This window comes from Octopus bimaculoides, chromosome 18 (assembly GCF_046866305.1).
Source record: "Octopus bimaculoides isolate indiv1 chromosome 18, ASM4686630v1, whole genome shotgun sequence".
Classification (NCBI taxonomy): Eukaryota; Metazoa; Mollusca; class Cephalopoda; order Octopoda; family Octopodidae; genus Octopus; species Octopus bimaculoides.
Genome location: NC_142945.1, coordinates 4,342,875 through 4,349,898, shown reverse-complemented (window position 1 = coordinate 4,349,898; position 7,024 = coordinate 4,342,875). Strand labels below are relative to the sequence as shown.

At 35.6% G+C, this 7,024-nt stretch overlaps 2 long non-coding RNA genes across 3 annotated transcripts in view; one reads left to right on the top strand and one right to left on the bottom strand.

Annotated features, from left to right (window-relative positions):
- The window catches only part of LOC106881516 (uncharacterized), a 9,535-nt gene continuing 2,511 nt past the window's right edge, over positions 1–7,024 (bottom strand). For both annotated transcript variants that reach the window (XR_016244927.1, XR_016244928.1), the window contains exons 2-5: positions 4,247–4,331; positions 2,750–2,828; positions 1,553–1,623; positions 1–526 (exon numbers count right to left, since the gene is read on the bottom strand). This is a non-coding gene — a long non-coding RNA (uncharacterized LOC106881516). The remainder of the gene's footprint in view (positions 527–1,552; positions 1,624–2,749; positions 2,829–4,246; positions 4,332–7,024) is intronic.
- LOC149131972 (uncharacterized) overlaps positions 6,892–7,024 on the top strand; it is a 2,393-nt gene continuing 2,260 nt past the window's right edge. The window contains exon 1 of the long non-coding RNA XR_016244929.1: positions 6,892–7,024. This exon is cut by the window's right edge and continues 1,429 nt beyond it. This is a non-coding gene — a long non-coding RNA (uncharacterized LOC149131972).

Here is a 7,024-nt window from a genome sequence, read left to right as displayed (position 1 = left end):
TACCTGCATAATATTATTTATTATTCATAAGAAATAAAATCAATGAAAATACATTAAACATGCTAAGACAGTTCTTTGTTGACAAAGAAACAGATTTTTTTTTTATTATAATAAGCATTTAGAATATCTTAAATATAAACAAATAAACATTTTTCTGAAGTAGTTGTATGCTGTCAACTTAATGTGACAGTCCCCTGAAGGGAATAATACTACTGTGGGTTAGTCCTAGGTCTCACCAACAGTAGTATTATTCTTTTCAGAGGACTGTCACATTAAATTGACAGCATACAACTACTTCATTGTATCACTACTGCGTAAATCTCTCTGAGAGATTTAGAAATGTATTATTTCTAAAACATTTTTCTGATGTTCTTCGGCGTTTCTTCCATTCAACGGTTATTTCCATTGTGTGGGTTTCACCGTTGGGTGTATTTATTTATTTCTTTTTCTTTCTTTATATCGGCGATCTCTGAAATGATTGTTTCGTTGCTGTTCTCTTATTGTGTTGCCTTCCCCGTCGAGTTATCTACAGAGGAGAGAAAAGAAAGGGGAAAAACATGATTAGTGGAATACAAATAGTACGGTCCGATACAGGTTTTTAAACAGGCTTTAAAAAACATCAAAATCATTACTACCTTCAATTTACGCCCAGGCCCTCATTTTTAGGCACAAAAAATGCTGTCATTGCGAGGTGCTTATGAAAGATTTTAACAGACAGTGAGATACAACGGTTTTCTCAAATAAGTTCCGGTCAAAGAAATGAAACATTTCCGGCGTCTCTTGACCGCAAAGAAAGTTTCGGCTTCTGATAGAAAATAATATCACTTCATTTATATCATTTGGACCAGTTTAAACTGCTGTTTGCCGCTGAGAAAAAGTCTCGCTTTAGGTCAAAGGTCGCCTATGAGGGTCGGCGAGGAATTACAGGAGAGGTCGATGTTAGCCAAGTGGTCGAATGGGGGTCAGCGTGCGAATGACCAGCTCACCCAGATGAACTGCTTGAAATACTTTGTCATTGCCATGCCCATCCCTCATATTGATGCTGTCAGTTTCAATAAAAGATATTCCAGCAATTTGATGTGTTTTTCACATTTTCCTAACCATGGAGACAATTTCATAAAAATTGAAAGTTGAATACTGTATATTCGTATACATAGTTTTAAATGTAAACTGTGTGTCATCTTCAATAGAACGTCTTAATTAGTCGTACGTGTATATTTTAGCTGACATTTTAATTGCCAGCATTAGTACCCGGTATGCATTTAAGATATGGTAGGGTAGGGTAGGGTAGGGGTAAGCACTGGTAACGAGTAAAATGACTTTGATAATAGGTCTGCTTAGTCATGTCTTGCCTAGGGCTAAAAAGAAAAACAGCAGCAGCTGCAACAACAACCTCAATAACAACAAGAACAACGGCAGTTATAACAACAAGAACAAGAATAACAACAAACAACAATAACCACAACAACAACAGCAACAGTAACAATAATTACAACAACAAGAACAACAACTGCAAATACAACAACAAAGAAAAAAAAAGGATGGCACTCACTTTGTTCGCATGTTATTGTTTGATTTTTGTCATCAAAACATTCGGCGAAGCAGCCACCGCACATGTTGGTGCTGAAATGGAAGTTAATAAAAAAAAGGCTGGTTATAGGGGATATGATGGCGTTGATGCCACGTCGTGGCCTGACTTAAGAGACACACAACACACACGCACACACATATACATACATACATACATACATACATACATACATACATACGCAAAAAAAATGCCCTGTTGTTAATGTTGAAATTCCAATGAAAAAGCCTTGGATCTGGGTTAGAAACCGGTTCTCTCTCTATTGGCAAGAAATCTTGAAATAAACTGAATAATGACATACATACATACACACACACACACACATACATTTTTTTTTTTTACTTGTTTCGTCGGTCTGGCCTGATAAAGGCTAGAAAAGATTTTGTTTCTTTTTGCGGTTTCTGAAAACCAAGTTTCGTTTTTCGTTCTTTCGTCCGGTCCTTTTCGAAATTTGCACGACCATAAATTTGTGAGTCTTAAGTGAATGAAATACGCAATTTCCAGGTTGATGAGTTTCTTAATTGCTTTAATTAAATGTTAGCTGTTGATAATTATATCGTCTTCCCGTGACCTTGATGTTATTTGGAATTCGCGAAGAGACATGCAAAGGAATAACGGAGTGGCAGTGTCATTAAGAAGTTTTCTTCCCAACCACATGGATCCGGGTTCAGTCCCACCGCATGACACCTTGGGCAAGTGTCTTCTATTAAAGCCTCGGGCCGACCAAAGCTTTGTGAGTGTATTTGCTAGAAGCCCGTCGTATACATATGTGTGCGTGTTTGTGCTTGTGTTTGTCCCCCATCGCTTAACAACCGGTGTTGGTGTAACTTTACTGTTCGACGAAAGAGATCGATAGAATAAGTACCAGGCTTTGAAAAATAATAACGACTGGGTTGATTCATTCGACTAAAAATGCTACAACGCGGTGCCCCATCATGGCCGTAGTCTAATGACTGAAACAAGTAAAAGATAAAGATAAAAAATACAATAGGAATCTACTCCTTCGAAAAATAAAACAGGCCCCTATGGCATAAGAACTGTATAAATTGATGCACTCGGGTAAATGACTGGACAATCATGGTTGGAACGCTTTTGATTTTGGATCAAGTGAACCACGTCTGGTCCGAGGCAAAACAAAAATAGCAACAATGCTGTACTCACCGACATCTCTTGCTGGAGATATTTTCGCAAGGATTTCTTGCACACAAAACTACAGCCACACCAGGAGGACAATCGTCAACTGCAACGAAAAGAAAAAGACAATATTAACCCTTTAGCAGTGGCTTAGCTAACAGGAGAGCAAAGAGAGAAACCCCCTTCTCCGGAGCACGTTATTTTTTCAACAATTTCTATTAACTCTTTAGTGAGATACGAGTCGAATCTATTTATTTTCTTTTTTGTTAATCGCATCTCTTTGAAAGAATCTTCTGGATTGATTACTTTATTTGACCGACCCCCCCCCCCCCCCGTGATTTTAAACTGCCGGCTCAATCTTCTGTGATGTGTTGGTGGCCGCTGACATCTGATGAATTGAAACAAAGCCTGAAGTCATAGCCTCTCTACACTGAACAATCCCGTGGAGTTTCATCTATTTCACGTCACACCTAACGACATTGTTACTGAAATATATATATATATATATATATATATATATATATATATATACTTATATATATATATGTATATATATATATATATATATATATATATATATATATATATATATATATACTTATATATATATATGTATATATATATATATAGAGAGAGAGAGAGACTTAGAAATATTAATAACTCTATATATATATATACTTATATATATATATGTATATATAGTTCAAAAAAACAAAAAAACAACAAAGTGAGGACGTGATATGGATAGTATTATTGGACACTCAGGAAAGGAAAGAGAGAGTGTATGACGTTTCGGGCGTAGCCCTTCGTCGGAAAGATGGAAAGTTATATATATATATATATATATATATACTTATATATATATATATGTGTATATATATATATATATATATATATATATATATATATATATATATATATATATATATATATATATATATATATGTATATATATATATATATATATATATATGTATATATATATATATATATATATATATATATATATATACTTATATATATATATGTATATATATATATATATATATATATATATATATATATATATATATATACTTATATATATATATGTATATATATATATATATATATGTATATATATATATATATATATATGTATATATATATATATATATATATATATATATATATATATATATGTATATATATATATATATGTATATATATATATATATATATATATATATATACACACACATACATGTATGTATGTATATGTGTGTGTCTGTCGGTCTGTTTGTCCCACACTAGCACTCGACAACCGGTGCTGGTGAGTTTACGTCCCCGTGACTTAGCATTTCGGAAAAAGAGACCGATAGAATAAGTTCCAGGTTTAAAAAAAAAAGAACGTACTGGGGATCGATTCATTCGACTAAAAAAATAAAAAATTCTCCAACGCGGTGCCCCAGCATGGGCGCCGTCGAATGAATGAAGCAAATAAAAGATGAAATGATTGAACAGAATGAAATGCAATTTACTTACAGATTTCGTTGAAGGCTAAAATGGAGCAGGTGAGCATAAGGACGAGGAAAATCTGTTTCAGCATGATGTCAGGTGAGCGTTCGGTCTGGAAAGAGAGAAAGGAAAGAAAAACGGGGGGAAATATTACTACTGTATGCTTTTGTAGCCTTTATAATTGTTGTTGTTGATGACGATGATGGTGATGATGATAAGGAGGAGGAGGATTTCTGCTATGGTGGTAGTTGGGATGAAAAAAAGGTAAAGTTTTCTTCTCGAGTTATACCGACGCATAAGGGCCGGTTTCCCGGTTTCTATGGCGTATGAATTGCCCCAACCAGCTGGACGGGACGCCGGTCCGTCGCAGGATCACGCATCTTTTTTTTTTTTTTTGGCTACCTGAGTGGAACTGGAGCAACGTGAAAATGAAGTGTTTTGCTCAAGAACACAACACGTTTCGTCCGGTCGAGGAACCGAAACCACAATCTTACCATCACGAGTCCGACACTCTAACCACCAACCCAGTTCTACATGTTTGTGAAGTATATCGTCAAAATGAGGCTCCAATGACCGAAATACAGAATCACATAACCATGACTGCCTTCTTTCGTGACTCTGTACTTTCTCAAACACTGCTAATACTCTTGTTTGTTTGTTTATCTATTTAGACCTGTTCGTGCGGGTATTTGCGTGTTTTTAGGTTTTCAAGATCTCATTGTTTCTGGATAATATAATGAAAAAAAATCTACATATATATTTTTCGTAGTTGCTGGAAATAGGTCAGTTGGTTTTACACCTATAACATGACAGACTTATACTCTTTTACACTTTTACTTATTTCAGTCATTTGACTGTGGCCATGCTGGAGTACCGCCTTTAGTCGAGCAAATCGACCCCATGACTTATTCTTTGTAAGCCTAGTACTTATTCTATTAGTCTCTTTTGCCGAACCGCTAGATTACGGAGACGTAAGCACACCAGCATCGATTGTCAAGCGATGTTGGGGGGACAAACACAGACACACACACACACACACACACACACACACACACACACATACACACACACACATATATATATATATGGTGGGCTTCTTTCAGTTTCCGTCAACCAAATCCACTAACAAGGCTTTGGTTGGATCGAGGCTATAGTAGAAGACACTTGCCCAAGGTGCCAAGCAGTGGGACTAAACCCGGAACCATGTGGTTGGTAAGCAAACTACTTACCACACAGCCACGTACATGTGTGTGTGTGTGTGTGTGTGTGTGTGTGTGTGTGTGTGTATACGTACTCATAATCTGAGTTGAGTTTCCCTGTTTGTATTTTATCAAAAGGGAAAAGAATCTTGCAATCAAGAAAGAATTGGAAGCGCAAAGGTGGAAGACAAACACAGACACAAAGATCTTCTATCCCCCAAAATACATACACATTTATATAAATGAATAAATACCGGAAATAACACCGAGTAACTACACTGATTTTATACACACATTCAGTGTGTGTATACATTTTTGCGATATACAATATACGCGCGCGCGCGCATATACACATATGTGTAAAAAACTAAATACAAACGAAATAGTACAAATATATCTGATGGGAAGATTCATGAAAATCGTATTCCAAATTTTATGAGAGAGAGAGAGAGAGAGAGAGAGAGAGAGAGAGAGAGAGAGAGAGAGAGAGAGAGAGAGAGAGAGAGATGGAGGGAGAGAGAATGGGAGTGATAAATAGATAAACCAAAATGAATGAAAGACTGTTAAATTCTAACATTCCATTCTATTCCTCGAACGCAATAATTATTTGTGAACAAATAAAATTTGGTTAATGAATCGTTGGTCTGAACTTTGCCAAAGACCGATTCGTCGTGGAATTGCAGTGAGACAGATATAACTCTCCATAAAAATGAAATATAAATTGTTAAAAATATTTCAAATATTTCATCGTGTTACAATGACAAATCTTAATTCCAAACAGAAAAGACAAACAATTATATTAAATCTTTATATTATAAATACCAGCGAATGCAGATGGCCTGGTGGCTAGGCTGTAGCGACCTGGGTAACGGTTTCAGTTCCCTGACCGAACGATGCGCTCTGTTCTCGAAGCAAACAAACACGATTGAAAACAATGCCTAAAATAACCAGTTCCAACAATATGGATATAAATTCCTATTAGAATGAAGTCTGAATTTTAGGAAGAAACGGAAATCGATTAATCGCTCTTAGTTCTTGATTGGTACTTTATTTTATCGAACCTGAAAGGAAAAGTCGACCTCAATTGCATTTGAACTAAGATCATAAATCCGGATGCAACGCAACTAAGCATTTTGTCCGGAATGCTAACGGTTCTGCCGACTCGCTGCTTTGCTTAAAGAATGAAGAATTATTATAAATTTATCGGTTTTAAATTTTGACACAAACCCAACAATTTCGGCAAAGGGGACTAAGTCGAATATATCGACACCAGTGCATAACTGGTACTTATTTTATCGACCCCGAAAGAATGAAAAGCAGAGTCAACCCCGGCAGAATTTGAACTCAGAACGTAAAGATGGACGAAATGCTGTTTAGCATTATTGTCTGGCATGCTAACGATTCTGTTTGTTCGCCGATTTATTTGGATAGTGGAAAGTTATAGATATATTAGGTTGAGAAATAAATTCGGTCCTTTTTTTGTTTTGTTTTTTTTTTTGTTTTTCTACTTGGCTGAAAAAATTTGGTTAAAATATAACTGAGATATGGTTTCATTTTAAAGGAAGCGTTGATGTACGCGTGGAATAGAGGCAACGGTGCATAATGG